Below are 24,052 nucleotides of genomic sequence, written 5' to 3'. Positions count from 1 at the left end.
TCTAGCATGACTGACAACCTATTGGCCCACCTCCACTTTTTTCACTATTCATCACCACCACCACCACCACCTCCCACACACACACATTCTCACTTCCTTTCTTAGCTGAGATTCCTAGCTGAGCAGTATAAACACTCCTTTGCAAATGCCCTTAACAACTGTGCCTCTGTCTTCCTTGATCATGCATGCTTATTAAAATTCCAATGCATGCTCAACCTACCTATCCATTTATTCTTTGCTGGGACTCGAGAGCTGAAAGTTACTGAACTGAAATCATTTTGCTTCCTTTTAAGTGGAAGTGTACCTGCTTCTCTCTAAGGCCAACTCCTCCATTTATGATTTGAATTTCATCCCTTGTACTTGTTTCAAGGACTTTGCTCCTGCAATTATTTCCTCTATGTCTTTCTGCCTTAATTTCTCTCTGTCTTTTATTCCTTTACATCAGCAAGCAAATAAGAATCCGTTGTGTATCTTAGTCACTCAGTCACGTCTGACTCTTTGTGACCCCACGGACTATAGTCTCTGTCCATGGAATTCTCCAGGCAAGAATACTGGAGTGGGTAGCCATTTCCTCCTCCAGAGGATCTTCCCTACCCAGGGATTGAACTCAGGGCTCCTGCATTGCAGGCAGATTCTTTACCGTCTGAGCCACTAGGAAGCCCATTGCATTCATGTTAAAAACAGTCTCTCGACACCTCTTCCCATTCCACACCCAGCCTTATTTCTGTGCTTCCCTTCAGAGGAAAATCTTTGCAATAATTGTGATGACTCATTGTTTCCCTTTCCTCACATCTCAGTATCTTTTAAGACCAGTCCAATCATATCTTTTGTCCCCTTCATTGCACTGGAATGGCTTTGATCAAGGTTCCCAGTGCCAAAGCCAGGAACCTCTGCTTCCTCCCATGAGAGCAATCAGCAGCATTTGGTGTGAGTGGCTGCCCCCTCCCCCAGGAAGCACTCTCTTCCCTGAACCTCCAAGATGCCACATTAGCTTGGCTGTGCCCCTACTCATGTTACTTTGTGTTCAGCTCCCCTCATGGCTCCTTGTCTCCACTTCTCTCAAGCTGTTGTTGGGGTGCCCCAGGATTCCATTCTTGACTTTCTAATTAATTTAAACTCTTCCAAGGTGACCTCATCCAGTTTTATAGATTTAAGACTTACCTTTTGCTGTTGACCATTACTCTTATTTATCCAGCTCTAACACTGTTTTGAGCTACAGATTCAAATGCTCATCTCAACATCCTCACTCAGATGACTGATAAGCGCCTGACAATCAGCAGTGTCATGTCCCCACTGAACTTGGATTTTTCCCTTCCTTTAGAAGATGTCCTCTCCATCATGACCAGACTTTCCCCCTTTCCCTATATGGCATCGTGATCCACTCAATTGCTCTGACTGTAAAGCTTGGAGTCATTGATTCTTCTCCTTCCCTCAAACACTGCATCCAGTCTGTGGTACATCTTCTAAACTATATCTCCCATCATGGTCCAAGGTCCCATCTCCTCTCATCTGAATCGCTTCCCTGAACCCTATTGTCTGTCTTTCACAGAGCAGATGAAGCAGTTTTTCTAAAGCATAAATCAGATTTATGTCACCCTCCATACTAAACTATCTTATGTCTTTTAATTATGCTTAAAATGAAGTTCAAAAAGGCCACCACTATCCAGACCCTGCTTTCCCCCGTATCTCCCCTGAAATCCCCATCCTATTGTTTTCTGCCCTCCAGCCTCACTGGCCTTTCAACCACCTTCAGTCTTGAGACCATTGCTCCTGCTGTCCTGACTGTTTGGAGGACTCTTCTTCCAGATCTTTGTGTACCAACCTCTGTCTTATTTGGTGTGTGTGCGTGCTAAGTTGCTTCAGTTGTGCCTGACTCTTTGCGACCTCATAGACTGTAGCCTGCCAGGCTCCTCTATCTATGGGATTCTCAAGGCAGGACTACTAGAGTGGGTTGCCATGCCCTCCTTCAGGGGAATCTTCCCAGCCCAGGGATCGAACCCACATCTCCTGTGGCTCCTGCATTGCAGGTGGATTCTTTACCACTGAGCCACTGAGGAAGCCCTGTATCATTTAGGCCTCAGCTCAAATGGTCCCTTGGAGGAGATGTCTTCATGCTCTTGCTCAATCAGTGTCCCAATCCCAGTGCTTTCTCCTATTGTGCCTCATTTTATCTCAGGGCACTTAGAACTACCTGAAACGATCACATTTGTTTGTTTTTTGTGTGTGTGTGTATTTGTTCCCTGTGTTCACCAATTAGAATGTAAGATTTCTGACAAACTAAACTGAAATTGTTTCTTTTCATCTATCACAGAAAAAAAATGTAAGGCTTAATAAAATGAGTGTACTTCTTTAATGTGATCATTCTCATCAGCAATTCTTACACTCATGAAAACATCAAAAACATTCCATGTACTACCTTACAATACTCAGGGTGAAATATGAATAGATCAAGGGCATACCTTTATATGTATAATTGACATCTTTTGTATTTCATGATGATTAATTGGCAAGAACAGATGTTGCCGAGTAGTGACTACCTCCCTGAAAGGCTTTAGTAAGGTCTTTGGGCTTCCCAGGTGGCTCAGTGGTATAGAATCCACCTGCCAATGCAGGTGCTGCAGAAGACCTGGGTTCAATCCCTGGGTCTGGAAGATCCCCTGGAGTAGGAAGTGGCAACCCACTCCAGTATTCTTACTGGGATAATCCCATGGTCAGAGGAGCCTGACGGGCTATAGTACATGGGGTTACAGAGTGAGACACCACTGAACACATATGCATAGTTTAGTTTAGCCTCAATCATGTGAGAATACTTCAAGTACATGATTAGGATGGGTATGTCCTGTGAACTCCTGTAAGTCTGATTTGCTCACTTACTAAATTGCAGCTTTTGTTTGAACTGATGCTAAATACACAGTTGTCCCTTCATGTCCACAAGTCCAGCACCCACAAATTTAACCAGTCATTGATGGAAAATATTTTTTTAAATTCCAGAAAGTTTCAAAAGGCACACCTTGAATTTGATGCACACAAGCAGCTATTTACATAGCACTTACATTTACACAGCATTTACATTATATCAGGTATTATAAGTAATCTAGAGATGGTTTGCAGTACAGGAGAGGATGTATGTAAATTACATGCAAATACTGCAGTATTATATATAATATAGATTATATGTGATTATAAGAGATTCTTATTTTCTATCAGAGACTTGAGTATCCGCAGATTTTGGTATCTGTGATGGGTCCTGGGGCCAATTCGTTGTGGTTATGGAGGGCTTCTCTGGTGGCTCAGATGGTAAAGAATCCACCTGCAATGCAGGAGACCTGGTTCCAATCCCTGAGTCGGGAAGACACCTGGAGAAGGGAATGGCAATCCACTCCAGTATTCTTGCCTGGAGAATCCCATGGACAGAGGAGCCTGGTGGGCTATAGTCCATGGGGTTACAAAGAGTTGGACATGACTGAACAATTAAGCACATGGAAGGTCGATTGTAATTGATACTTCCTGAAAGACACAGTGGGAGTTGCTGCAGGCCTAGCTGGCTAGACTAGGGGGAGCCTGAGTTCTAATGATGGAGGTTCTGTAGGCGTGGGACAACTTAATCTATGCCCAGTGATGCCTATGGAAGGTGCTGGGTGACTCATCCCCAGGGACTAACCCAGAAGCAAGGCCAGTTTGGGTACTGCCAAAAACTTGGGAGATGCTGTCATGTGGCTGGACCTAGAAACAAACTGTAGAAGCAAGGGTAATGGCAAAGGCATTCAAAGAATCCCTTTGCACCAGGAGTACATGTGGAGGAAATCCTATCTAGGAGGGGAAGTGAGTCAGAGCTTGCTTACAGTGCTGGAGAGGGACAATCGTACTTTGTAAGAGACTTAGTTTATATCCTTGGGCTTTAAGAAATTCTCAGATTTTTTTCAGATTCTGTCATTGAATTCTAGAAAAGAGGCTTTGGGAAGGGTTTTAAGGAGAATCCGGTTGTGGAGGGGAGAGAAAGTTGGGGGCCACACTGAGTGACAACCCTTCTGGACAGCCCTAGGAGGGGCCCTTGAAGGCATTTCCCGTGTACCCAGGACCTTTCTGGGACACTGGCAGTGGTTCAAGAACTATGCATTATCCCATCTTTTAAAATGTAGAACGAATGCTGGACACAGTGCCTCTAGGGAGACGATCTATGGTTTACAGTGTACTTAAATTCCTGAAGCCACCCTCCTGTAAATGCTTGAAATAAACTGTGGGAGATCACTTAAATGACCTTGCACACATCCATCTAAAGCTTAAACAAAGGCCACTCAAAGATGAGAAAGGGCAGCCTGGAGGCTGCCAGCTGTGTGCCTGGGAGGTCACAAGCAAAGTGGGGAAATCTCCTGTGAGATCGCCCAACCAGCTTTCAGCAAATTCTACGCAAGTCTCTATTCTCAGAATGTTTGCTCCAACCTCATCTCAAAGTGGCTCTCAGAAACAGAGAAAGAATCCCTTTTCATTTCACAAAGTTATCAACTAAAATACCTCTGTGAAAGCTGGGGAGTGCTATTAATGAATCAATCCTGAATATCTCATTTCCTTCTGGCCCTGGGGGTCTGGTGACTCATTCTGCCATTTGGTATTAAATTCTCATGTAAACTGTTGGTGGCCTTGGAGGAGAGAAGGTTCCCAATGCCACCCTTATCTCCTTAGGAGGAAATGGCAAACTGACCATGAAAGCAAGCAAACCAGCTCCCATGAGCTTGGGCAAATAGCACCAGGCTGGGGTGGCAGAGGATGTGGAGGAGAAGCAGCACGTGCCTCCTGCCCCGCCTCACCTGGCCTTTCAAGGTTCTTCCCATTGTCCATCTCTCACAGCCTCTTGTTTAGAAGTTCAGTTGTTCCTCATTTAATGTCAAGGGGTGCCAAGAAGCTATTTGTTCAGACTCTTAACATAGGCTGTCAGCTTGAAAGATTATTTCCAGTGTGATTTAGCAAAACTGATTTGATTCAACAATCACTTGCCCACTCTCTATGGGCCAGCCTTATGGAATCCCTGGGATCCAGAGAAAGAAGAGATACAGTTCCGGCGCTCAAGGGGCTCATGGTCATCACTACCTAGCAAATCAACAATGACAATTCCGTGGGCCATACTGTCTATGAGATGCACACAGTATGGCATGGGGGCACAGGTCAGGGTAAAGGTAAAGGTGCTTAAGCTGAGGTTTCAACGAGAAACAGAAGTTAACCAACAGGAGGAGAAACTTCCCCATGACCAGGAAGAGCTAATGCTGGAGTTGGAGAGTGTGAGGGAGCAAAGCCCTTTCAGAGATCTGGCTGGAGGGGAAGGTAGTGTAGCACCTGGAGAAGCTGAGGTTATTGTTGTTGTTTAGTCACTAAGTCGTATCTGAGTCTTTTGTGACCCCATGGACTACAGCCCTCCAGACTCCTCTGTCCAAGGGATTTCCCAGGTGAGAATACTGGAGTGGGTTGCCATTTCCTTTTCCAGGGGATCTTCCCAACCCAGGGGTGGAACCCACATCTCCTGCATTGGCAGGTGTATTCTTTACCACGGAGCCACCTAAGCTGTACTAAGAAAGTTGTTAAATTTGAAACCTGTAGGGAACCTGGTATGATTGGGCTTATATTTTAGAAAATTTATCCTGGTAGAGTATAGGGACAGAATAGAGAGAAACAATACTAGAGATTTAGGGCGAAGATGAAAATGTGAGATTGGAAGATACTTCATGACTAGATGTGCTGCAACTGATTACTTACAGTAGAAAGAAGGAAAAGGAATTGGCTTTGATGCCCAGGTTTCTGGTTTAGAGAAGCCCACTTTGCTTAGAAATGTACCATTGAGGGATATTTTTTTTAAAGCAGACAGTCAATTTTAAAAGTTCACAAAGTTTCCAAACATTACAAAGTTTCTAAGGTAAACCCAAATACTTTGATTGGAGAAGCTTATTCTAGGTTTCACTTTGACTTTTAATCAAGAGGCAGGGAGCTTTGAGTACCCAAGAGGACTCCGGCTTGCAGAGTTGAGTTATGGTGGCTTGGCGTTCTCAGGCTATATTACAATTCCTGCTTAAATAGGGTGTGACCTTGAATGTACAAAGGATGAGGATCTCAAGAAAGGGGATTCTGCTGCCCTGCAAGTGACATGTATAAATATGAATGTCAAGCCACTCTGATGCATGAAAAGCTTTTAAAATGCCTGAGGGTTCCAAAGTGCACTGGGCCTCGCACAATGAGATGGTAATGAAGACGGCCAATAGCGGGACCACCCACCAGCGATTTCATTGCTGTAACTAGGAGTGAAGGCTCTCTCTGGAACGATTGACACTGGATGGCATTGTCATTTTTAACACATGCTAAAGCTGTGATGGTGAAAGGAACTGTCCCTGTTAAACTAGAGCCAGACTATTTATGGACTCCTTGCTCCCACCTTCTTGAGCCATGGCCATAGGCAAGAAAAAATGGAAAATGGCTGCTCAACTGCCACACATTTTCCCATATTCCTTGTCCATGCTTAATTACCCGAAGAAGAAATACGCTTTAGGGGTCCCTTTCTGGAGGACCTTGAGCTTAAGTTCAGTCTAGGCTCCTACCTACCTCTTTATTCCCCCATCTTCTGGTAAAACTTCAGTCCTGGTCCCCACTCAGGCCACCCACAGGGCTGTAGGTCAAAGCAACTACCTTAACCCTGATATAAGGTTCTCCCTCCAACTCCAGGTGGAGACAAAATTCACCTGCAAATGTGTATGGAGTGCAAATGCTAGGTGATAACTTCACTGCCCCTGCTTTAGTCACACTCATGGGCATGCGTGCACAAGGCAGAAACTGCTCCCACACCTAGGCTCTATGAGTGCAGGGAAACTGATTTTGTGCCTGTCTTTTCGTTATTTCATAGTTAAAAATATTCAATGCATGAAGAGTGTGGTGAAATTTATTAGTTTTTAAATCCTTTCTATGGGCTTTTCGGGGCTTCCCAGGTGGCACTAGTGGTAAAGAACCCATCTGCCAATTCAGGAGACGTAAGAGACATGGGTTTGATCCCTGGATTGGGAAGATCCCCTGGAGAAGGAAATGGCAGCCCACTCCAGTATTCCTGCCTGGAGAATCCCATGGACGGAGGAGCCTGGTGGGTTACAGTCCATAGGGTCACAAAGAGTCAGATATGACTGAAACGAGTGAGCATATGCATGGGCTTCTCAACTTGATGCTCCAAATAGATGGACAGAGAGGGAGGCAGAGAGTGAGATGTAAGTGGTCATTTTGGATTTCAGCAAAGTTTTGGGGGCAGGCTGAGGAAAGGGACTTTGGGGATCAAGAAAGTTTATGAAGAAATGTGGTTTCTCTCAACCCAGGGGTTCGATTCAGCTGCACATCCAATTTTTTTTTAAGGTGATTTCTAGAATGAGGGATATGTTCATTCAAGAAATGCTACATGCCAGACACTAAAGTGAGTGAAGACTGTCACAGTGTGGGTTCCCTTCACAGCACCTAGTAGGGTTGTTCTGCATAGTAGGAATTCTGTTAGAGCTAACGGACTAAGAGGAAGCTCTCAGGATCAAAACTTGGAAAGATCAGCATTCATCTGACAAGAATCGAGGCCAGAAATGTGTTGGTGTAAAACAAGAATGAACACTCTCTGGTGTGTAGGTTCATCATTTCACTAGGAGTTTGGGGACCTCAACACGAGGAGAAAGGGTGTTGGGAAGAGGCAGTTTTCGAGACACCCATGGAGCCATGGCCCTCAAACTAGACAAAGCCACAGAGTTGGTTCCCCCACCGCAGTGAAGTACATGGGCTGGGGTAGCAGGCTCTGGAGGGAGACACGTCTGGCTTGGATTCTACCTTTGCCTTTCATGAGCTGTGTAACCACCAATATCTCAATCTCGTCAAGCCTCGGTTTCCTCATCAATAAACTTGGCTGTGCAAATAATATGGCTTTCCAGTGGAATTACTGTGAAGTGCTGTAAAATAGTGCCTGGGACATTATAGCTCAATAATGTTAATTATTGTATTAATAGTTATAAAATTATAGTCAGTATATGATTCTACTATATGGATCCAGAGCCAGGAATATAGACAGCAATGGTCCTGGGTTTGGGCACAGTTTGTGGTTGTTGTTTAGTTGCTAAGTCGTGTCTGACTCTTTTGTGACCCCATGGGCTGTATCCCGCCAGGCTCCTCTGTCCATGGGGATTCTCCACTAGAGTGGGTTGCCATGCCCTCCTCCAGGGCATCTGCCTGACCCAGGGATCGAACCTATGTCTCCTACATTGGCAGATGAATTTTTTATGACTGAGCTGAGAAAGAACTCTTGCGTGACCCAAAGCCCTGTCCAAATTATTCACATGAAAAGATAATTCTTGGCTCGTGGTTGCAGCTGCTATTGACAGAGCTTTATGAGATTCTGCCTGCCGGCCTACTCTGCACAATAGGGAGTCGTTCCGTCCCTCCCCACCAAGGCCTGGTCAGGCTGTCCATTTGTTGCTACTGCTGCTGCCACTGCTGCTGCTGTTTCTCAGCTGTCCAGAGCAAGGCCATGTGTTTGAAGTTGGGCACAGTGTGCCTTTGAGGTGGCTCTTTGGCTCATTCATTGCAGCTGTTCCACCTGCGTTGGCACAGAGCAGCTGCTGAGCCCTGCGCACATCCTGCCCACAGAACCCAGCAAGGGCTGAGTACCCTTCAGTTCTGGGAGGCTGCCTAAGCCACACCCTGCTGTCCACTGTGACCATGCCTCATGTCCAGCACTGGCAGCTACCTTTCTGCCAGTTGTTTAGCATTGCCTAGGCCCAGGCCATGAGTCTGATGTCTACATGAGCTGGTTAGCTGCTCACACTTGCTGTAACTCCATATAAGGTTCAACTAACCAGGAACCTCATAATTTTAAGTTCCTGACTTCATAGGAGACTGGTCAAGAGAAAACGGTCAAGCCAATAAAGGCATGTCACTCCTGCTGCAAAAGCAACTCAAAATTTTCCCTCTATGAGCAATGGGCTGGTAGGAACCCCATTAGGGAGCATGTTGGCCTCAACACCTCCCTGTTGGTCTTTGGTTTTGCTAAATTTTTACCTGATTTAGAATAATGGACTGAAGTTATGAATTAGATAAAAATAATCTCCATGAACTCTATATCTGTTATGGACTTCAGGATATATACTGATCCTATAGGATTGTCTCAAGGATTAAGAAGTACATGTATGGTATATTTAATTAAAAATATTTCCTCAGAGAGAGTGACACTATCAAGATGACAACATAGGTCATTCTGACATCAGTTCCCCTTGAAGAAAGACCAACTTATCCACTATCCTTAGGCAAGGCAGCATTGTGAAAATGCCAGAACTCACAAGTGAGGCTGAAGCATCTCCCCTGGACCACAGAGACTGGACCACATGAGAAGGGTAAGACTGCACCCTGACTGATTGCCCCTCCCCCACGGCAGCACAGCGCTGCAACAGGAGGGATTGCCTGGGCCTCGCTTTCTCCCGTGTGAAAAACAGAGCCTCTTAGGGTCGATATCCAGCTCCCTGATCAAAATTCTCCAAGCCAGGCTTCAACAGTACGTGAACTGTGAACTTCCAGATGTTCAAGCCGGATTTAGAAAAGGCAGAGGAACCAGAGATCAAATTGCCAACATTTGTTGGATCATAGAAAAAGCAAGAGAGTTCCAGAAAAAGATCTACTTCTGCTTTATTGACTATGACAAAGCCTCCGTGTGGGTCACAACCAACTGTGGAAAATTCTTAAAGAGATGGGAATATTAGACCACCTGACCTGCCTCTTGAGAAACCTATATGCAGGTCAGGAAGCAACAGTTAGAACTGGACTGGGTCCAAATTGGGAAAGGAGTAGTATGTCAAGGCTGCATATTGTCACCCTGCTTATTTAAATTATATGTAGAGTACATCATGAGATACGCTGGGCTGGATGAAGCACAGCTGGAATCAAGATTGCTGGGAGAAGTATCAATAACCTCAGATATGCAGATGATACCACTCTTACGGCAGAAAGCGCAGAAGAACTAAAGAGCCTCTTGATGAAAATGAAAGAGGAGAGTGGAAAAGTTGACTTAAAGCTCAACATTCAGAAAACTAAAACCATGGCATCCAGTCCCATCACTTCATGGCAAATAGATGGGGAAACAGTGGAAACAGTGAGAGACTTTATGGGCTCCAAAATCACTGCAGATGGTGATTGCAGCCATGAAATTAAAAGATGCTTGCTCCTTGGAAGAAAAGTTATGACCAACCTGGACAGCATATTAAAAAGCAGAGACATTACCTTGCCCACAAAGGTCCGTCTAGTCAAAGCTATGGTTTTTCCAGTAGTCATGAATGGATGTGAGAGTTGGACTATGAAGAAAGCTGAGTGCTGAAGAATTGATGCTTTTGAACTATGGTGTTGGAGAAGAGTCTTATGAGTCCCTTGGACTGCAAGGAGATCCAACCAGTCCATCCTAAAGGAAGTCAGTCCTGAATATTCATTAGAAGGACTGATGTTGAAGCTGAAACTCCAATCCTTTGGCCACCTGATGTGAACTGACTCATTGGAAAAGACCCTGATGCTGGGAAAGATTGAAGGTGAGAGGACACAGAGGATGAGATGGTTGGATGGCATCACTGACTCAATGGACATGAGTTTGAGTGAGCTCTGGGAGTTGGTGATGGACAGGGAAGCCTGGTGTGCTGCAGTCCTTGGGGTTGCAAAGAGTTGGACACAACTAAGCAACTGGACTGAACTGAACTGATCATTACAGGATGCTTCCAAGGAAGCCCTCTTAGATCTTTCCTAATGGGGATTACTAGAGAAGCCTGCAAAGCTTGATTATGAGGGATCAGATAGAGACAGAGGCAAAGCTTATAGAAACCAGCACTCAGATCTTGGCAGATCACATTCCTGCTTGCAGTGACCACTAAACAAAGATCCCAACCAGTGGCTCCATACAGCCAAAGAACTTGGACCCTGATTTGGGTCCCTAGCTAATGAGATGTGCTGGCCATGGAGCCAGTTCTATGGTTCCACCCAGATAGGGAATCAAATTTGAAGCACCACTCAATTGTTGAATATAGCTTCCACAACTGCTTGACCAAGAATCCTTGTCAAAGAATCCAGAGAGCTGTGTAGCCCATTCTACAGCCGTGCTTTGGCAGGAATCAAAGCCAGCAGCCCTGCCCAACTGTTAATATGATCTCTGGTCTGGCCCTGCATAGCCAGGGAGCCTGAACAGTGACCCTGGGCAGCCTTGCAACATGGCCTTTGGCAGTATCCAGCCACAGAACATAGCTAATGGCCATGTTGAATTACTGAACACAACCTGTGGCCTGGCCCAGGCAGGGAGCCTGGACAGTGACCTTGCCCAACTGTGGAGCATGGTCTCTAGCCCCTCCCAATTGACGGATAAAACTGGAGGCCCCTCTCAACCACAGAGCCCAGCCTGCAGCCCTGCTCAACTTCAAGATACAGACTGAAACCCCAATTAAATGCAGAACACAACTTGCGATTCCATCCAACTGTGAAGCCCCAAGAGGCAAAAACCAAGATGGCAGAGTAGAAGAGCCTTAGACTCACCTCCTCTTATGAGCACACCAAAAGCACAACTAACTACTGAGCAGCCATCAATAAAAAGATTGGAACCTACCAAAAAAGATATTCTACATTCAAGGATACAAAGAAGAAATCAAAACAAGATGATCGGAGAGGTACACTCACAATATAGTCAAATCCCATACCCTCTGAGTGGGCAATCCACAAACGGGAGACTAATTCTGTCACAGGCATTCTCCCACAGGAGTGAGTCCTGAGCCCTATGTCAGGCTCTCCAGCTGGGGGTCTGGCATCAGAGAAAGAGCCCCCAAAGCATTTGGCTTTGAAGGCCAGCAGGTCTCCACTGCAGAAGCTCCATGGGACTAGGGGAAATAGAGACTCCAGTCTTGCAGGACACACACAAGTTCTCACACATACCAGGACCCAGGCCAAAGATGCTGTCTTCATAGAAGCCTGGGCCAGATCTACATGCTGGTCTTGGAAGGACACCTGGGGGGGCAGGGTGTGGCTATGGCTCTCCCTGGGGATATGGACACTATTGTGAAGATATTGGGGAGTGTTCAGCTATATGATTGTTAAAGAGGCAGACATCTTGCTTGGATCATCAATACCAAAAACCTAGCCCCGCCCAACAGCCTGTAGGCTTCAGTACTTGGACACCTCAGGCCAAACAACCAACAGGGCAAGAACATAGTCCATCAGCAGACAGTCTGCCTAAGGACTTCCTGAACCCATCACCTCCTCTAGACATACTCCTTGACATGGTCCTGCCCACCAGGGCAAACTAAATTCAGTAGCACATTAAAAGGTAAAAGGATCATACACCATGATCAAGTGGAATTCATCACTTGGATATAAGAATGTTTCAACATATGCAAACCAATTAATATGTCACCTAAAAAAAAAAAAGGTAAAAATCACATGATCATCTCAATAGATGCAAAAAAACCATTTGACAAAATTCAGTATGGGTTCATGATAAAAATTCTTAACAAATTGGGTATATAGAAGGAAGATAACTCAAAATTGTAAAAGTCATATATATGGCAAGCACACAGCTAACATAATATTCAGTGGTGAAACACCGAAAAAAATTTTTTTGTGATCAAGAACAAGACAAGGGTGCCTACTCTCACCACTCCTATTCAACATAGTACCAGAAATCCTAGCCAGGGAAATCAGCCAAAAAATAAAATAAAGTGATCCAAAACAGAAAGGAAGATGTAAAATTGACTTTGCAGATGATTCTAAAGATTCCACCAAAAAAATACTGTGAGAAATAATCAACAAATTCATTAAAGTTACAGGATACAAAATCAATATCTAGAAATCAGTTGTGTTTCTATACATTAACAATGGAACATTTGATAAAGAAATTTTTTAAAAATCTCATTCATAATAGCATCAAAATAAGAAAATACTTAGGAATGAATTTAAATAAGATTAAAGATCTGCATACTGAAAACTATAAGAGTTTGATGAAAAAATTTGAAGATAAATGAAGAATTAATATTGTAAAAACATTCATACTACCCAAAGCCATCTATGGAGTCAATGTAATCCCTACCATGATTCCGTTTTTAAAAAGAAACAAAAAAATTAAGTTTGTATGAAACCACAAAGACCCCCAAATAGATAAGGCAATCCTGAGAAAGAAGAACAAAGCTGGAGGCAACAAATTTCCTTATTTTAAACAGTATTACAAAGCTATAGTAATTAAAACAGTATCATTTGAGCATTAAAAACAGACATATAGACAAATGAAAATTGAATCAACAACCAGAAATAAACCCATGTGTATCTGCTCAACTAATATTTAACGAGGGAGCCAAGAATACTTGGGGAGAAGAAGTCTTCAAAATATTAAAAATGGATGAATCTTGAGGGCATTTTGCTAAGTGAAATAAATTTGACAGAGAAAGACATTGTATTATCTCACTTGTATGTGGAATCTTCAAAACAAAACAAAACAAAAACCCAAACTCTTAGAAACAGAGAGAAGATTGGTGGTTGCTGCCAGGGGCAGATTACGACAGGGATGAAAATCTTAGTTGTGAGATGAATAAGGTACATATGTACAAAATGGTGAATCTAGTTAAAAACACTGTATGGTATATTTGAAAGTTGCTCTCTCAAGAGAGTAGATCTTAAAAGTCTTCAGCACAACTAAAAAAAGTGTAACAATATTCAAGTTAACCTATTGTGGTAATCATTTCACAATATATACACATATCAAATCATCACATTGTACACCTTAAACTTACACATATATCAATTGCATCTCAGTAAAGCTGAAAAAAAGAAAACTAAAATATTTTCCTAGAGTTTTGGATACAAGTTTTTAAAACAAGCTAAATTCAAGACCACTTGTGTCATAAAAACCTGCCTGAATAAAATAAGAAAACTGATGTTAACTTAATATTCAATCCTGAACTGTATACATGCATATCAAAAAGAAGGTTATCCAGTTATAAAAAGGTGAAAAAATTGATGAAAAAAATTAATAAAAAATTATCATTTTAGTCACTCTTGGCCCTTATCTTCAAGGTACTCACAGCAAAAAGAAAAATATGATAAATCATTGATAATTACAATTTTCAATTTGAATTTTCCTGCCCTTGCAGGGACTATTAATATTTGATTTGTTAAAATTAAAAATTCACAAATTCAAAAACCTAATTTTAAGCTTTTAGGCTCAGCTAAAATCTTTTTATACATCAACCACATTTTACAACCACTTTTAAGAAAACTTTTACTATTTAACTGAATGCTCTTAAATATTCTAAACAGTATTTATTATCATATCATATATTATCATATATTCAGTTAGTGCTCAATTATCTGATTAATGAACAAAAATTTCCCAAGTACCTACATTGCTCTTTGAAATCTAGTAAAAAGAAAGCTTATACATATGATAAATCCCATGATAAATCTTAAGTTCTTATAAACTATTAACCATATTGTTTAGAACCTTGGTAATATTCTCTTATACTTTTCAACTTAAAAATCTTCATTCAAATTAATTAGCAAAATTTCATGTTTTAAAATGAAGTGTGAAATTAGAATGACATTCTGTTACATATTGAAATGTGCCTATTGCTCTTAAGCATTCCAAATATTCAATACAGCAAATATACATAATTATTTCCAAATTTAGCTAAAATCTTATTATATTTTATTTATTTCAACATTTAAATATTTAATTCTATATCTTCTCAGGATTAAAAAAAAACAAAGCAGAACAACTAACTAAAGTAACAGCTTTATCATTCCCAACCCAAGCAAATACATTCAGGTATCTTAAAGACCTAGAGATGCCCTTTGTTCGATCATGGGCTTGATTCTTGCTCCAGTCCTGATGCAACACAATGAGATCTCTTTGTTGTCACTATAAAAGGTACCTCAAAACTTGATAAAGGGATTGGTCTCCTGTCCATGATCCAAGACTCACATTCTACCACTACTTAGTTTTCTGTCTACTTTGGAAAATCTGCAATTTCCACCAAGATATAATTGATTTCCTCCACTACCTCAACTATATGTGTTTCTTTGACCCTTTTTAGGTATGTGGAAATCATCTTAATGGATCTTGAATCTTCTAAGTCTTTGCCTGCTTGACTCTATGTGTGCAGCCACAACCATGCTAATAGCAGCAAAGAGACACAACAAAGGCGCTGGCCTAACTATGGCTGAGGTCTACTAACTCGGTCTGATAAACAGGAGCTAGCACAGTCCGAATGGAAATATCCTTGGTAAAGTCATGTTTTAGAGAGAACACTCTGGCAGCAGTGGGGACAATTAATTTGACAAGGGCTAAAGTCAGGGAGGTGATTGCAAAACTCCTGGTGAGAGATGATACCAGGCTATGAGAAGTTATACACAAATGAGGAGGTAAATACATAGATTCAAGAAGTAAAATTGACAAGATGGTGATGGTAAACGAGGAATCCAAGGTATTCAGTTGCCAATCTTTTAAGCAAGCTTCAAAAACAGTTGACTTTGGGCTGAATTTTACAAGTATCTGTAGGTAGATGTTCTATGTTGTTGTTTGAAGTGAGAACAAGAATTTCTGAATGACAGCTGTATTGAGGTGGGTAGGAGGATGGAGCTGTAATTTTGTTACAAACATTCAAGAGTCAGACTTGTACTTTCACTCCTGAAGGTCATCTCCTTTAGCTTAAAGGCCACTTCTTCAACAAGGGCTTTCCTATTTTTTTCACACTCAGTGAGGGTCCCTTTCACACACTTTCACACTCTCTTCGTGTCTTCCTTGAATCATATGTATCACAAATATGATGCACATGTATTTGTACACATTCATGTGATTGCTTGGAAAATGTCTCTCCCACTCTATGAGAACCAGGCTGTGCCTTTCTTCTTTTCCCCAGCACCTAGCACAGTGTCCACCATTGAAAACGTGCTCAGTAACTATTTGTTGAATAGATGAATGAATATAAGACTTTAGGAATGACTGAACGAATTAATGAGTTAAAGTAATAGTCAGCATAGGTCCCTGAAGGTGGAGATGATCCAGCGTGTTCCTTATAGTGGTGCTCTGGAGTTTTCTCAAGCATGTGCAGAGCTTGAAAAAAGTAAGGTGTGGAAGTGGTTAAAAGCCTTGACTTCAGCATCAGACAGATCATGCACTGAGCCACATTTTACCATAAATAAACTGGGAGGTCTCAAATAACTCATTTAATCTTACACTTTAGCTTTCTCATTTGTAAAAATGGGAATAATTATGGTATGGTATGTGTGCATTCAGTTTTAACTCAAAGAGTAGAGGATTGTATATGAAATAATTTTAGGCTAAGCATATACCTCAAAATCAGCAGTTCAGTATTCTCCTTTATCTTAATTTGTCTTATACACAAAAATGTATATAGAACCTCCTGAATAAAGGCAAACGCGTCAGTTTAAAAGTTAAAATAAATATGAAGAAGGAGACTTGGGAGGGCAGCCTTTAGACCTGAGAGCCCAGGCAACTCTTAGAACATTATGTGCAGCTCTCAAAACAATCAGAAGAAAAGTAATTCCTTTGTGAATTATGTTATCAAAATGATTAAAAGTAATACTAGTTGGAAACATTTTAAATGATAGTATAATGTAGGGCCTATGAGTAATTTAACCCCAATGGTTCATGTAAACATTTGTCACATTCAGCATAACTACTTTGGGCATTACATTTAAAAAAACACAAATTGTAGGGAAAAAATTTTTTTTATCACTGGGGAATTCTGACTCCAAGACTTACATGAAAAGTAGCTTCTCAAATTTACTACCAGATTATTATATTCTGGTTTTTAGTAACACTTAAAAAAATATAAATTGTATAAACATGGTTGATATCACCAGGGACTTCTGATTCTTAACTTTAGTCTGAACGTGTTCTCTGAAGTTTATTGCCAGATTTATGATTTTTACGGTGCTCTGATTTATAGTAACTGGAAGTTATATACAGCATTCTGGTTTTTATCATAATCATGTTTACTTAAGATCACATTAATATTGTGCTTTAGTATTTCTGTGCTTCTGAAAATTTTATGACCCATGAGCAAAGAATCCATGGGACACCTGCTTCACCAATAATCACTGACCTTTCAAAGCAACTGATATCATCAAAATTTATTGATACAGTACTATTACTTCATATAAGACAATAATGAGAGGCCATGTCTTTTACTTAAGTAGATGTAAGCAAATGACTAATTCCATAAATCATATTCCTACAGTATTACAAACGCTGTGACTGTGACCGTGAAGTTGCTCAGTCGTGTCCGACTCTTTGTGACCCCATGGACTGTAGCCACCAGGCTCCTCCGTTCATGGGATTTTCCGAGCAAGAACACTGAAGTGGGTTGCCATTTCCTTCTCCAGGCGATCTTCCTGACCCAGGGATTGAACCCAGGTCTCCTGCATTGTAGACAGACACTTTACCATCTGAGCCACCAGGGAAGTCCTTAAAAACACTGAGCAAACCAAAACCTGGAATCAGTGGCCGTCCACAGATCACATACTGAATCCCCAGTATTGTAGAGCCTTGCTGGAGTGGCAGGAAGTAAGATGGTGACCAAGTAGGGCCAGGGACAGAAAGTGTCACCTTTAGTCTGGGGCTTGTTGTGCATTATTCCCTTTCCAGCTGGGTGAGCGGCCCAGTGGGAAAAGCACCTCTAAATGTGAAAGTTGTGGCTTGCATGTATGCTACAGAGGTCATTATTAATTCAGCCCAAGATGTGAACAAAAACCCGTGGCCATTCCCACTTGCCGTGTGGAAAAGCAGACGGAGCTCAGAATTCGTGATGTTCCCTATTCACAGCATTCACAGCCTAAGGAGAAGGGAGACCTATTTGCCATTTCCTTAGACGTGTGGGCTTTCCAAAGATAAGGCATTCGAGTCACTGTCATGCATGTATCTTTCTTTAGTCATACTGAAGAGGAGTTGGGTTTTGAAATGTCAGAACATGGCCTCAGTAGAGTGGGCGTGGTTCCCATTTGTTCAGCACAGACTTTGGAGAAGCAGAGCTGGTTCTGAGATGAATGTGTTCTGCTAGACTCTCCACCTGAGTCTCTGGCTCTCCGGAGGAAATCAGCGTGTCTGTAGATACTTGGATAATGAAACGAAGCACAGAAAACCCACACAGCCTGCTGGGTCTTGAGGGTGGGGTGACTCCTGAATTTACATTTGGTTACATCTGCCCCCTGCGAGGCTTTCCCCAGGCGCTTTGGAGGTAAAGGCAGAGCCCAAGCTCTCTCTACTGTTGCCTCTCTGAAGGATGACTCAGCGCAGATTGAGTACAGTCACACTCCATCAAGCGAGATACGAAGCCGACCGTGCATGTTAGCATGTGTGGTAGATTGACAGGCGAAGTCATAGGCTAGAAATTCAAAGTTTGCAGGTTTTAATCCCTGCTGGGCTGCCTGTGACCCTAGGTCAGCCTCTTGCCATTCCTTCTGCTTCGGTGTCCACATCTGTAAAAGGGGAGGAAGGGCTGCACAGCTGGTAGATATTAGAAACGTGTTGCTGTTGAACTGATGGATGGGAGGTCTCAGTGCTCTGTCACCTGCTCCTTAGAGGATGTGGAAGGGTTCCAGGACATGAAACCTCCTTGTGTTTTCTTAGTTCCTCCACATAAATGCCTCATCCCACTTCTGGATAAAACCTCATCTTACTACTCCATTCTTGGGCCTCTCTGGCCAGACAGTGCCCTTGCTGCAACTGCCTTTGGAAGCCAGTGACAGGCTGAAATGACAGCAAAGGAGAGGCTGAAACAGTGGAGAAAATGGGAAGATTTCAGACCAAGAGAGGCAGAAAACATAACTGTACCCAGCTGTGGGCATGTGTGCTCAGTTGTGTCTGACCCTTTGCAACCTAGTGGGCTGTAGCTCGCCAGGCTCCTCTGCCCATGGGATTTTCCAGGCAAGAATACTGGAGTGAGTTACCATTTCCTTCTCCAGGGGATCTTCCTCACCCAGGGATAGAACCCGCATCTCCTGCACTGGCAGATGTTTTCTTCACCACTGAGCTACCTGGGAAGCCCTGTACCCAAGCTAGAGGGACTCAATGTCTTATGGACACCATGGGCCTTAGGATGAGACAGACTTGGTTTCAAACCCCCACGCAGCACTGACTTGACTGCACTACTCCTCGTTTTCTCTGTTGATAGAGTGAAAAAGACAATGGTGCCCATATCAGAGCATTGTTATTTATATAAAGCCCCTTACAGGCAGAGGCCCTAGTACACTGCTGGCATTTGATAGTGAAGTTGCTCAGTCATGTCTGACTCTTTGAGACTCCATGGACTGTAACCTGCCAGGCTCCTCCATCCATGGGATTTTCCAGGCAAGAATACTGGAGTGCGTTATCTTTTCCTTCTCCAGGGGATCTTCCCAACCCAGGGATCGAACCTGGGTCTCCCACACTGCAGGCAGACTCTTTACTGTCTGAGCCACCAGGGAAGCCCGTTTGATAAGGGATAGCTAATTAGGATTATGACTGTGCTCACCCAATGCTGCAGTTAAAATGCAGAGGGTTTTTAATTTCTTATTTGTCGTCCTACCTTTGTCTGTATATATCTTGTGGCCTAAACTGGGAATCAAGATCTAGCTAGAAAAGGAAGATCTGGATTTACTGTACATTCTTTTTTTTCTTTTTGACCACACCATGTGGCATATGGGATCTCAGTTCCCAGTATAGGGATCAAACCCATATCCTCTGTATTGGGAGTGAGGAATCTTAAACACTGGTGCATACATGCACGCTAAGTCACTCAGTTGTGTCCAACTCTGTGGGACCTGTGGACTTGTAGCCTGCCAAGCTCCTCTGTCCATGGAATTCTCCAGGCAAGGATACTGGGGTGGATACATGGCCTCCTCTAGGGGATCTTCCTGACCCAGGGATCTCTTATGTTTCCTGTATTGGCAGGTGGGTTCTTTACCACTAATACCACCTTGGAAGCCCAGTGACTGTCAGGAAAGTCCCTGGGTTTACTGTACGTTCTTAATGCACCTTGGGAATTTACCTCTCAGGATTTCAGTGAGGCCTCATTCACAATAAAGCACCAACTCCTGCTCTTCTGTGGGAGCTGATTTCCTCTGGAGAAGACACACAGAGTGGCCTGAGCAGCCTCTAGAAGCAGCTGGGCTTAGGTTCAGATGGGTTGTGAAGGGAGGATCTGGAAGAATCTTACAGGGAGACAGCCCATCACGTGGCTTTATGGTTGATTGTCTGGTTCCCCCTCTAGGTTGCCAACTTCCTTCCCACTTCCCAAGGGTTTGAAAGAGGTATGTATGTAAAAGTACTGAACACAGTGATTGGCATGTAGCTCTCACGAAATATCCCTGGTCAAATGCTGCTGATGTTTGCAAGGCTTTGATGTTAATATTCTTAGGCTTTGGTTTATAAGAAGCAATCAATAAATGTTTGTTGAATTCTTCTAAAAATTTATTTTATTCAAGTATAGTTAATTTACAATGTTATGCTAATTTCTGTTGCCCAGCAAAGCGATTCAGTTACACATACATATATACATACATACATATATATATATATATATATATACACACATTCTTTCTCATATTCTTTTCCATTATGGTTTATTACAGTATATTGAATATACTTCCCTGTGCTACACAGAAGGACCTTGTTGTTTATTCATGCTCTATATAATAGTTTGCATCTATTTGCTATCCCCAAACTCCCAGTCCATTCCTTCACCACCTCCCTTGTCAAACTTATTTAAAATTCTGTGGTGATAGTTTATGGAGTCTATTCCTGTACTGACTAGCTGGTTTGACATTCTTGAGCCTACAAAGTAAAGACCAGTGGAAAAAATTCCATTTTGTCTGAAACACCAGAAAACACTGTGGCTAAATCTAGTGGGGAGGGGGGAGTTTCCCGTTATTCAAGATTGAAAGACACAGAGGAAAATTCTCACAACTTCCCCTAAGTCATCCAGTGTCTAAAGCATCCAGATGCTTTCATTCTCAGCAAAGTGCAAGTTGAAAAGTTGTTTAGTTTCTAATGAGCACTGTTCTTTCTTATCCACTAATATTATGTGGAACCATTTCAATCATCCAGTTTTTATAGGTCAAATATTGGCATCATAACTATGAAGGTGACTTTCCCAAACATTTATTGCATTGAAATAAAACAAGAACTTGGTTTCTAATATAGATGGATTTCAACAAGCTTTGTCAAATGAGAACTTTGTAAGAGTACCATTCTACATTCTTGTGACCAAAATGATCTATGTTTTCCCTTTCTTAACAACAACCTGGATACATGTTTGAAAAGATTTTAGTCTAGTTTTATGGTTCATTTTTTCTAAGGATTACTGTGGGAATTTACATTATCATTGAACAATGTTTTTTTTAATTTAGGAGAGACCCAGACAGAACTTATTATGTGTTCTAAGCATTTGGAATATAATAACTTATTTGTCCTCTTAACACTTCTGTAACATAGATACTATTATTATCCATGTTTTATGAAAAGGAACTGAGGCAAAAGAGGTTAAAGAAACATGGCCAAGGTCACACAACTAGTAAATAATCCAGGCAAGCTACACTTCTCAATGCTGTCCTGTTCCTTCATGCCAAAGATGGGCACTAAAATAGTGACTAATGAAACTCAGGTGGAATGGCACTGAATTTTTCATGTCTATGAAAAAACTGTCAATTCTATATTTTTACCTTTTCTAAATGGTCATAAATTTGGGTGACTAGTCTTAATAGCTTAATTAATTAAGGTAAATAGCTGAGAAAAAAATTCAAGCATTTAAGAGTGGTTTTGTTAACACATGTGCCCATTTTGATGCAGCAAATACTTTAAGACAAACTTTAATGGGTATTAAAGAAAAAGATTCCAAAGAAATCTAAGGAAACTTGGGACCGGAGAAAAGTACTGTTGAATTGCAGCTCTCCTACTAACCAGCAGTAAGATGTTGGAGGATGTGTAATAGGGAAGAACCTTTGTATTCTAATACAAATTAATCACTAAAGGAATGTTGCCTATCATGCTGAAATTATACATAATGGCCCATCTCTAGGAACTCTGCCTCCCAGGTAATGAGTGTTAAGCTGAACTATCTTTTTGGCTCACAGGCAACATCCTGACCAGGCTTACTTTTTGTGAATGCCTGCATCAGGGAAGAAATTAACACATCCCCTCCAGAGGCTGACTGGAACCAGGAAATATTTGACTTTCCCTCCTCTTTTAGTATAAAAGAAGCCTGAATTCTAACTCAGGCAAGATGTTTCTTTGAGACACAAGTCCACCATCCTCTTGGTCTGCTGGCTTTGTCCAACAACTCATCTCTCAATTTATTGCTCTGTCGTGCGGTGAACAGTACAAGCTTGGACTCAGTAACAAACGTGCTTGAACTTTCGAGTCTTCGTTTTTCTTCTGTATGTGAAAGTGTGTGAAAGTATTAATTGCTCAGTTGTGTCCAACTACTTGCGATCTCATGGACTGTAGCCCGCCAGGCTCCTCTATCCATGGGATTCTCCAGGCAAGAATACTGGAGTAGGTTGCCATTCTCTTCTCCAGGGAACTGCAGTGATCAAACCTGGGTCTCCTGCATTGCAGGTGGATTCTTTAACATCTGAACAAGCTGGGAAGCCCCTTTCTTCTGTATCGTGGATGTCAAATAACTTAAAGACTTGAAATGATGATAGGAAATAACATATATAAATGCTTAGAACAGTGGTTCATGGTTGGTAACTAAAAATACATGTTTATTCCATCCCCACCAACTTCCAGAGTTCTTAATATTGGCAAATAATACAGTCCACCATGCTCAGAGCAAATTTCTCTTAAACGATTCCAGCATACGGGTCTTTTTCTTTTTTTTCTCTGAATGTTTTTTCAACATTTGTAAGAGTTTGATTCTAATACATTAAAATTATGAGTCATTTGTTCATAGGATAATTGGAAAAGAAGGAAAGTTTAGAAATTGAAAACAAAGATACAAGAGTAGAGATTTTGCGATGAAACTTTAGGAAATAAAATCAGCTAAGAGAAAGGAAACCAGGTTCTTAAAATTTGACTTCTTTGTGGGAGAGGAGAGAAACAAGCTGTGTCAATGAGGTTGGGGGGTTTTCATAGTCAGTGTTATGACCCTATAACCAGATGTGTTACTGCAACTTGCATAATGCCTTTTCTAGTTCAAAAATCCTAATTTCTATAAACACTGCAAAATCTGGAATGTGGGAATCAAAATGATACAATTTAAAGTATTTTGAGTATTTGAATGGAGAATTAAGTATAGAATGAGTATCATTATTATTTGTAAGGAGACATGAAAATATATCCATCTGATTAATTGTTTGAGAAGGAAATCCTAGCAAACAAAGCATTATAGCCAAAAACTAATTTCATAGTATTCATTATTACTGGTTTGAGCAAAGAAAAATACTAATAATGCTTATCATTTGTTGTGCTATTTTAGAGGATATAAAAATATGTACAAAGCTTTTATAAATTCTACCTGTGACCTCTGTCCCAGTAATCCTATTTTTTTCCTACAGATCTTAAGTTCCTCAGCTGTGGATTGTCTGCCCTTCAAAGTAGGAAACTAATTCTCACCATCTGAGGAACCACTAAGTTCCTCATGTTATCTGTGTACTTCAGGTGCCTCCAAGAGAAGTTTTGTGGCACTTGACTGCGACTTCTCATGGAAGTTTTAAAACTCTGTGACTGTGATGAAGGACACTTTGAATGAGTTGCTCTCCACTGTTTTGGATGTTCAATAAATACGTGGTGAAAGATCAGTGTACCATTCTTCCTCTCCTGTGTGTGGGTGTTAGTCACTCAGTCGTGTCCAGCTCTTTGTGACCCCAAGGACTGTAGCCCACGGGATTTTCCAGGCAAGAATACTGGAGTGGGTTGCCATTTTCTTCTCCAGGGGAACTTCCTGACCCAGGGATCAAACCCACATGTCCTGAATTGGCAAGCAGACTCTTTACCATCTGAGCCACCAGGGAAGCCTGTTCCTTTCCTCTGGTCACCTGAAACAGCTCACCA

At 41.9% G+C, this 24,052-nt stretch overlaps 1 long non-coding RNA gene across 1 annotated transcript in view; it reads left to right on the top strand.

The window, feature by feature from the left end:
* LOC123333706 overlaps window positions 1–23,794 on the top strand; it is a 72,989-nt gene extending 49,195 nt beyond the window's left edge. Inside the window, exon 4 of the long non-coding RNA XR_006641094.1 lies at window positions 23,557–23,794. This is a non-coding gene — a long non-coding RNA (uncharacterized LOC123333706). The remainder of the gene's footprint in view (window positions 1–23,556) is intronic.
* The last annotated feature ends 258 nt before the right edge of the window (window positions 23,795–24,052 follow it).

The sequence above is a fragment of the Bubalus bubalis genome, chromosome 5, assembly GCF_019923935.1.
Source record: "Bubalus bubalis isolate 160015118507 breed Murrah chromosome 5, NDDB_SH_1, whole genome shotgun sequence".
NCBI lineage: Eukaryota > Metazoa > Chordata > Mammalia > Artiodactyla > Bovidae > Bubalus > Bubalus bubalis.
The sequence above is the reverse complement of the archived record's forward strand: the minus strand, read 5'-3'. Positions and strand labels throughout refer to the sequence as shown.